Here is an 8,329-nt window from a genome sequence, read left to right on the forward strand (position 1 = left end):
TCAAATCCGTGACTTGACTTGGTTTGCCGATGTCTTACTCAGCGTCTCTGCATTCAGGGTCCCGGGTGGCATGACCTGGCCTTTGGTTCTTCTGCCATTTGGACAGGAGTCAGAGTCGTGTCTTGTTGGCATTTTATGGGGAGACTGTGCATGGTGGGGGCCTGGGAGTACACGGACTATTTCTTTACCCGCTTCGCAGTTTTGCTGTGAACCTAAAACTGCTCTAAAAAAATAGTCTTCGGCAAAATAAACACATAAGAAAAATAAATAAGATAAAATGGGAAGTGTTTTCTCATCTGTAAACACTGGAACAGCTTAAGTAATACAGATAGGAATGACCAGGTTCTAGAAGATTCTGTGTAATGCTTTTGTAAAACAGTCTGGTTCTAGAGTCTTCGTAACCTGGTCGGCTTATCTCACAAATACTGAGACATTCAGATTTCCCCCTTTTCTTGAGTGAGTTTGCAAAAGAGTGTGAAATCGCGGGCGTGGTGATCACGGATGGATGGGGCTGACTGGCGTGGGGTCCTGAGGCCTGTGGGGCAGGCGGGAGCTTGGGGTGCCTGGGGACCCATAGGTACCTTCGGCCTCTGAGGCTTTTCCTACCAGTGTTTTTGTTGGCCTGTTTGTCTTGCCATGGGGTGATTATTCCGTGACTGGTGGCCATACTTGCAGAGATAGGGACCCTAAGTACTTTCCTCTGGGTGGAAGACGTTTCCAGGTAGTGTGTCCCCAGAAGTGGCCCCCGGGGATACATTTTATGAAGCTGTATATGACTAGCCTTGTGACTCCTGCTCCCCCACACGGTTCGTGGACCCTTTTCCAGAGAAACCCCAGGCGTCCTGGGATCGCCTGTCCGCGGGCACCAGCAGGAAGCTCTCCTGGTCTGGTTCTTTTCTGCCTCTTTTTATGTCTGGAAGCCAGTGGGAAGTTTTCTGAACTCTTGGAGTCCAGAACTTTCCTTGTGATGTGGCATGACTGCCCGTGTTGTCCGTCGCTCTTCCCAGAACTTTGTGTTCCTTTTAATCTGGGACTGACAGTCTCCCCTAAGCACAGGGACATATCCCTCTGCATCTTGCCTGGGGCTGCGTCTCCTCCCTCCTTCCACATTCTTTGTCTTTTGCTCAGATGCTGGAGATCTCCGCGAGTCAGTCTCTGATTTACTGATCATTTTTCATCAGTGTCCTTTTGCTATTTTGCTCCCATTTCTTGCAAAATATGCCGCTTCCATACTTTTTTGTGATTTCCAAGAGTGTGTTCCTTGTTTCCTGGCTGTGTTTCCCTTTGAAAATGGAGTATCCTCATTTTATCCACCCAGACTCCCCTGGCTTCTCTCCAAATGACGAATTCCACCGTTCTGAAAGTCTGTTCCCTGTGCTCGGGCCATTCATGAAGTGCTCAGCTCGCCGATTTCCCCACCGTGGTCCTGATATGAACCATTCCCTTGTTTTCTACTCGTATTTATGGGCCCGTCAGATTGACATGGGTGGGTGGGATCTGTGCCTCCAGCCCACCCTAGGTGGGGGGCGTCTTCAAACTGCCAGGAGGCTGTGTCTGGGCTCAGCCAGGGGACAGAGGGTCCCAGCTGAAGAACAGTGGTCGAAGAAAGCTGGGGTGGGTGGGGATGCTGTTTCCTGTGGGTTGGGCAAGACCCCCATGGGGGCAGGTGGTCAGCTACCAATGAACGTTCACCTCCAGATGGCATATTCCCCCGAGCCCAGTGCACCTGGGAGCCCAAGATTTGGCGGGGGGGGGGGGATGTTTTCAGTGTAGTGACTGGAAGGAGAGAGAGACACAGGTGGCTACAGGAGAAGGCTGGCAGGGGGTAGCCCCTTTTGGTGACATGGACAATGTCAGGATCCTGTGGAGGTAGAGTCCTCTACTTTCCTGCCTAAGGGGGCAGTGAGGGCCAGAGCAAGGCCCTCCGTGGCCATGACCCTAGGTTTGTGTGGGCAGGGCCTGGCTCCCTGAGCCTCACGTTCTGCCCCTCCAGCCTGCACTGGCAAAATCCCAGGTGTGTGTGTGTGTGTGTGTGTGTGTGTGCTGTAGTGACCAGAGGTAACATATCTGTGTCCTTATTATTTCCCTCCTTATTCCCTACCCTGCTTTTTTTCAGCAGTCCAGTGAAGTTCAAGGTGCTTTGTCCCTTTCCTTTCTGGCTGCAGAGTCTTAATGCCATTTCCGTTAAAAACGTTGTCCCTGTCTACTCTGTGTTCTAGTTGTTTCCAAACATGTTTCTTCTCCCCTCTTAGATTTCTCGGATTCTTTTCTGGGCTTTTTAAAATATTTCTGGCACACGATAGAAGCTCCATACATGTTAGGAAGATGGATGAAAGGATGGGTAGATGGATGGACGGTGGATGGTGGATAGATGATGGAAGGGTGGGTGGGCACGTAGATGCATAGATGGTGGTTGGATGGAAGGAAGGAGGGGTGGGTGAATGGACAAACGGAAGGATTGGGGGATTGAGGGTGGGTGGAATGATGGATTGATGGATGGATAGAGGGTAGGAGGGAAGGGTGGGTGGTGTGTGGATGGTAGGTGGGTGCATGGATGGGTGGTGGGGGCATGGGTAGATGGACAGAAGACCTTATAATAAATGCCCCCTTAATCACCCTGCCTCCCTTTTTGGAGAATTCGTGTTGGTGTTTCACCTATTGGATTATGTCCTGGAAATAAGAATCAGTGAAGACCCTTTACTGTGCACTGGTGCCCAAGGTCCCGGTGTGGGAGAGAGGAGCAAAGGTGCTCTCTCAGCATAGCCACGGCCCTGCCACTCTGCCCGCTACCCACCTTCCCTGCAGGGCAGACAGAAGCAGAGCGTGAACCCCAGACAGGGCATACACGTACGGTTTCAGGTGGCTGTTGTATGCGGGAGGCAGCCCTGGGCCCCAGATGTTTTGTGTTTGTTGCCGAGAAGGCTGCCCGTGTCAGCAGACATGGTTGGGGTCAGGGTGACATCAAGGGGCCCAGGCCCCCAGCTTCTCTGTCAAGAAGACTAATGAAGCTGCTCCCTGCGGGCACATGCAGCAAAGCCCAAAGCTCACCACTGCTGGGGAACGGCCGCTGTCATTTTTGGCTTTTCACGGATGATCCTGTATTTCCCCTCGGAGGGTTGGCACAGCTCATATATCAAAAATGGTTGTAATTATTCCCTCTCTGAGGAAGGCTTCCATTCAGCTTTCCCTAGCTGCCCCCCTGATTAATTATCTAATTACAACCACATTCTCCGAGAGAGAGCAGCCTTTGACTTTCTGCCCGGGACCACTCAGAAAGGCAGATGGATTTGGAGTGTTCAGGGCTTGAAGGAAAAGTAGTGTGTATGTGTGTGTGTTTGTGTGTGTGAAAACACCCGAGTTCCGGGGACAGTGTGTCTTCTCAGACCTTTGTCTTGGCTCGGCAAGGGTTTCTGCAGTTCTCTGGGGGGTCTGTCATGAAAGAGCTGAGAGTACGGAGACAGGAGGAAGCTTCCTGCTGCCCAGGGCCCAGTAGGATCAGGGACACACACACACACACACACACACACACACACCCCTTGCTGAAGATGTCACCTGTCACTGTATCAGAGATCCTTCTGTGTTTTCATACCTTTCCACATCATGGTCCCAGAGCCTGGGGTTGACTGTCCTTGACCTCTTGTCCTGGAGGGAAATTCCTCACGGTGACCCTTCTCCCAGCCTCCTCCTTGGTAAAGCCATTCCTGACTCCTCCCTACCCACAGGCCCCTGCCAGCCTCCCATCTCGGCTTCAGTTTACCCCCCACCCCCGCCCAGGGCAGCCATCAAGGGCTCTCGGTGAATGGACTTGTCTGCTTGGGTTATGAAGTTTCTCTGGTTATTTCTGTGTTTGTTCTCCAGACGTAGAAGTGCACACGCCATGTGCATCACGCGGTGGGCTAGGCACTAAAAACCACGTGTGACCAAAGGGCTTACCAGTCAGTCTTAAGGAATCGCTAACGAAGCTCGGGGTTTTCCTGGGAAGGATGCTATTGGTTCAGGGCTGACTGCAAACTGGCCACGGGTTCTGTAGGACTGGGGTCCCGCAGGACTAGGTGATCAGCCACCCACTGCCCCCCGGAACAGCTGGTGACAGGTGGGAAGTTGTCCTAGCCACGAGTTGCCACCTTGGAGTAAGGTGTGGGGCCCACCTGTCCTGACCCTCAGTCCCTTCAGCACCTAGGTGCATGAACTTTCCAACAGGTGTCACAGTCCTTGACCACACACTCGTGCCCAGCAATCTTATCCCCTTCCTTCCACCAGAACTCATGACCTTGGGCTTACAACAGCCACAAGTCTCTGAAGTCTGGGCATCACACACCTGAGCTTCTTCCCAGCACATCTTCTTCAGCAAGCCCCGTGGCACACACGGTAGCCGGTGTGGTCTGGGGACCCCACCACTGGGTCTCTCTCTCTGCCACTCCATCCGGCCTTCTGTCTGAACCCACACCCTGTTTCCAGGCTGCAAGGTCAACCAGAAAGACAGACCCTCCTTACAGGAAGACAGGAGGCTTCGTGGGGAGCATGGCCTGGTCAATGGGTGGGCTCCCCACCTGGTAGCTCGCTGGCCAGTCCCACGGCACAGGGTGGGGTGGGAGGGGATGCCCCTGCGGCCCCCGGAGAGACTTGGCAAGACGCACTGTGCAGGTTTCACTGCACGCCGTGGGCAGGCACGGCCGCTTTCGCGCTCCTGCGACCCTTACACCCCCTAGTGGGGCCTTTGGATGTGGGACAGTTGTGTATCCTGATCACAAAGGCGAGTGCTAGAATCGCCGTGTGATAGCTGGCCTAGGACTGCACACAACCCCACACATACACACCACAGCACAAAAACATCACACCACACACACAACCATGCAAACCACACACAAACACACATCACACCACACACACCACACACACCACACACACAACCACACACCACACACACATACACACCACATGTACAACCACACACCACACACACATACACACCACACACTACACAGAAACACACAAAAACACATGTTACACCATACACACAACCACACACACCACACACACATACACAGCACACGTACAACCACACACACCACACACACAACTGTGCATACCACACACACAATCACACACATATACACACATCACACCACACACACCCATGCACACCACACATACCACATACATGACCACATACACCATACACACATAACCATACACACACATATACCACATACATATACATAACACCACATATACACCACACACAACCACACACACATGCACATAAAAACACACAGCCACACACACACACAGTACACTATGCACAAACACACACAAACACATCACACCACACATACAACTACACACAACCATACACATACATATGCCACACACACATAACCACACAGACACCCGACTCATACACATAACCACACATACACACAACTATACTACACACACAACCACACCACACACATACACAACCACACATACCACACATATCACATACATACAAACAATACCACATACATACATAACACAAAAAATACACACAGCCACACACAACAACACACAGCTACTACATATAACATTCACAACCCCATATGCTATATCAAAAACCACGCATACCCAAACACACACCACACATACTGCCCACACATACACAACCACGCAGACACATAAAACCTAACCATACACACACACACACATATAAAAATACACACCAGACAGACACACCACACAGAAAACCACACATGCACACTACACACATATACAACCACACAGACAACTGCACACACACATACCACAACAGATAGCCACACACTCACCAAACTCATACACACACCACACTCCACACACATACACAACCACATACATAACTGCACACATACAACCACACATACCACACACACATACACACAGCCACACAGGCATACCCCGTGTGCGTGGTGTCCCACCCTCCCTCTTGCGTGTCTTCCAGGCTGTCCTGTGGGGCTGAGGCTCAAGTGGAACTGGGATGCCTCCACATCTGTCACTTCTGAAACCTGAACAACCTCAAGGAAGCCTCCCCATCTGCGGTCCAGCACAGCGTGTGGACGAGGGGACAGCAGCGGCACCGAGTGGGAGAGCCCGGACTGCACAGCTCCTGCCCCAGAGAGGTCTCCACAGAGGACGCGGCACTCATGGTCCTTCTTGCCGGTGACATTTCCTTGTCATCCTGGCCACTGTTCGGATATTTCTTCTCAGTTTTATTATTTTTTTTAGGGGGGGGATTTATTCTTTCCGAAAATCTCTAGATTCAGGAACATATTTACAAGGATTGAAATTTTGGATTTGTATTTCCCTCTAAGTGCCTTTTTTAATGTATATTTTTTTAATAAAACAGAAATGCATTCCTGTACCTTCTGTTTAAACTGGACCAAGGCTCTCAGAAAAAGAACCTCGTGTTCCCTCGCCCCCCAGCCTCTGCATGACTGTTCCACAAAAGCCTGGAACCCTCCTCACTCCTCGCCTCTTCTCTTTCTCATGATTTGCTCAGCTAACCATTTTTAAAATATTTTCTGTTTCAGTGTATATGTTGCTTATTTGTTTTATTTATTGAGATATTTTTAACAAGCTCGGTGACTGCAACGTGGCTGTGTACCCCGCTCCCCTCCCAGGAATAATAAAGATGTCGGTGCAGCGCGTCTCCCCTCTCCTCTTCTGTACCACGCAGCACGGAATCGGCCTGTCAAAGTTGGAGCGGCTTGCGAAAGTGACGGTCGGTCCCCTTTAGAAGGGACAAGAAAGGATGCGAGGCAGTTTATGTCCTAGGTCGTTGTTAGCCATTCCAGAAGCTACCAACCCTAACACACTGCGAGGGCAACAGACCCAAGCCTGGGACAGCGGGTGAGGCCGGCCTGGGCCCCTCCGTGCGTCCGGCTTCTCAGCGGCTATGTCCCCCAAGGCCCCCGCTGTCAGACCTGCTCTCAGGACCACTTCCCGTTGTCAGGCTGTGTCCATCCCATGTCTGTCCCTCTGTCCGAGGCCAACGCTCCCCTGCGGGCCCTGAGGAGCCTTGCCCACCACTTTTCACCCGCATGCACGTCCCCTGCTCCTTCGAAGTCTCAGATTGTGTTGAACCCCTGTGTTAACTGTGGGCTCCACAGGCCACGGTCCTGTCCCTCGGAGCCTTGTACACACTGCAGGGGGAGCTTGAGGAAGGAGCACCTGTGTGTACATGTAAGGTACTGGGGTACAGGAACCCCAGAAGGGCCATGGTCTGCAGCTGAGAAGGAGAATCTGGCTGGGGTCTGGTCTGGTGTAGACACAACTCCGTGGGGGCCAGGAGTCCAGCACCTCCAGGCTGCTGGCTTTGGAGCCCTTTACTGTGTCCACGGGCACTGCTAGGAGTGTGGGGAGCCTCTAGGCTAAGGGCTGGGGGATCACAAAGTCACCAGGCCACCACCCTGAACCACCGGTGGCTTGTCTCCTGTAGGATGGCAGATACTAGGTCTGTTGGGCAGAGCTGTCCGTAGACAAGAGGCCACACAGAGCCCCCCACCCCCGACTCCCAGACAGGATTCTAGGGCCCAGGCTTGTGGTAGCCTGTGAAGCTTCCTTGTCCACTGAAACTACCGCCTGCTGCCACAGTGAGGGCAGGAGCTCTGGGAATGCCAGCCACACCTTCATTTTCATCAGCTGGCTGGCTCCTTGAAATGACCTTGAGGTAGCATGGCTTCCCTCCAGGCTGGCATCCCCTAGAGGGCTCCATGCACCCATCTGGGGGCCTGGTCCCTGCAGCCAACGACTGGTCCCAGTGCCAACGACACCCAGGAAGGCATGCACGCACACCCAGGAAGGCACGCACGCACACACATGTGTGCACACACACACATGCACACCCCTCGCAGAGGACTCGGGAACACAGAGCTGGGCAGCTGTGGTCCTGGCAGAGTCCAGAGCTTCCCTGGGCTGTCCCTGGGTCCTGCAGGGGCTGTTAGACACGCCGGCACCTCTCCCTGAAGTGATTCAAAACACAAGCACCAGCACGAAAGCTCATCGAACATGCGGGTTGGATGGCCATGAAGACCTCTTTCCTGACTCCCGAATTTCAAAAGTCATGCTTCCCCCTTCCAGAGCCGGGGTGGATGCCTGGTCTGCCTGTGTCGTGGCCAGCCATGGGCCTCCACTGTGGGTGACCAGGCCCAGACCCAGGGTGGATGTCTTGGCCAGGCATGAACATAGGACGTGCTGGGGATGAGGGGTGCCAGGGATGAGGGGGGTCTGTGTCTATTGCTTCTGCTGGGGTAGTTGGGTGGGGCTCAGGGCCTCCAACAGGGGACCCCAGGGCTAGAGTCCATGGAAAAAA

At 52.9% G+C, this 8,329-nt stretch overlaps 1 protein-coding gene across 1 annotated transcript in view; it reads left to right on the forward strand.

Moving 5' to 3' along the window:
- Window positions 1–6,667, forward strand: part of TWIST2 (twist family bHLH transcription factor 2) — a 50,698-nt gene extending 44,031 nt beyond the window's left edge. The window contains exon 2 of the mRNA XM_047722910.1: window positions 5,960–6,667. The gene's annotated coding sequence lies outside the window, so the exon portion shown is untranslated. The remainder of the gene's footprint in view (window positions 1–5,959) is intronic.
- Window positions 6,668–8,329: the final 1,662 nt, after the last annotated feature.

This window comes from Lutra lutra, chromosome 3, assembly GCF_902655055.1.
Source record: "Lutra lutra chromosome 3, mLutLut1.2, whole genome shotgun sequence".
Lineage (NCBI taxonomy): Eukaryota > Metazoa > Chordata > Mammalia > Carnivora > Mustelidae > Lutra > Lutra lutra.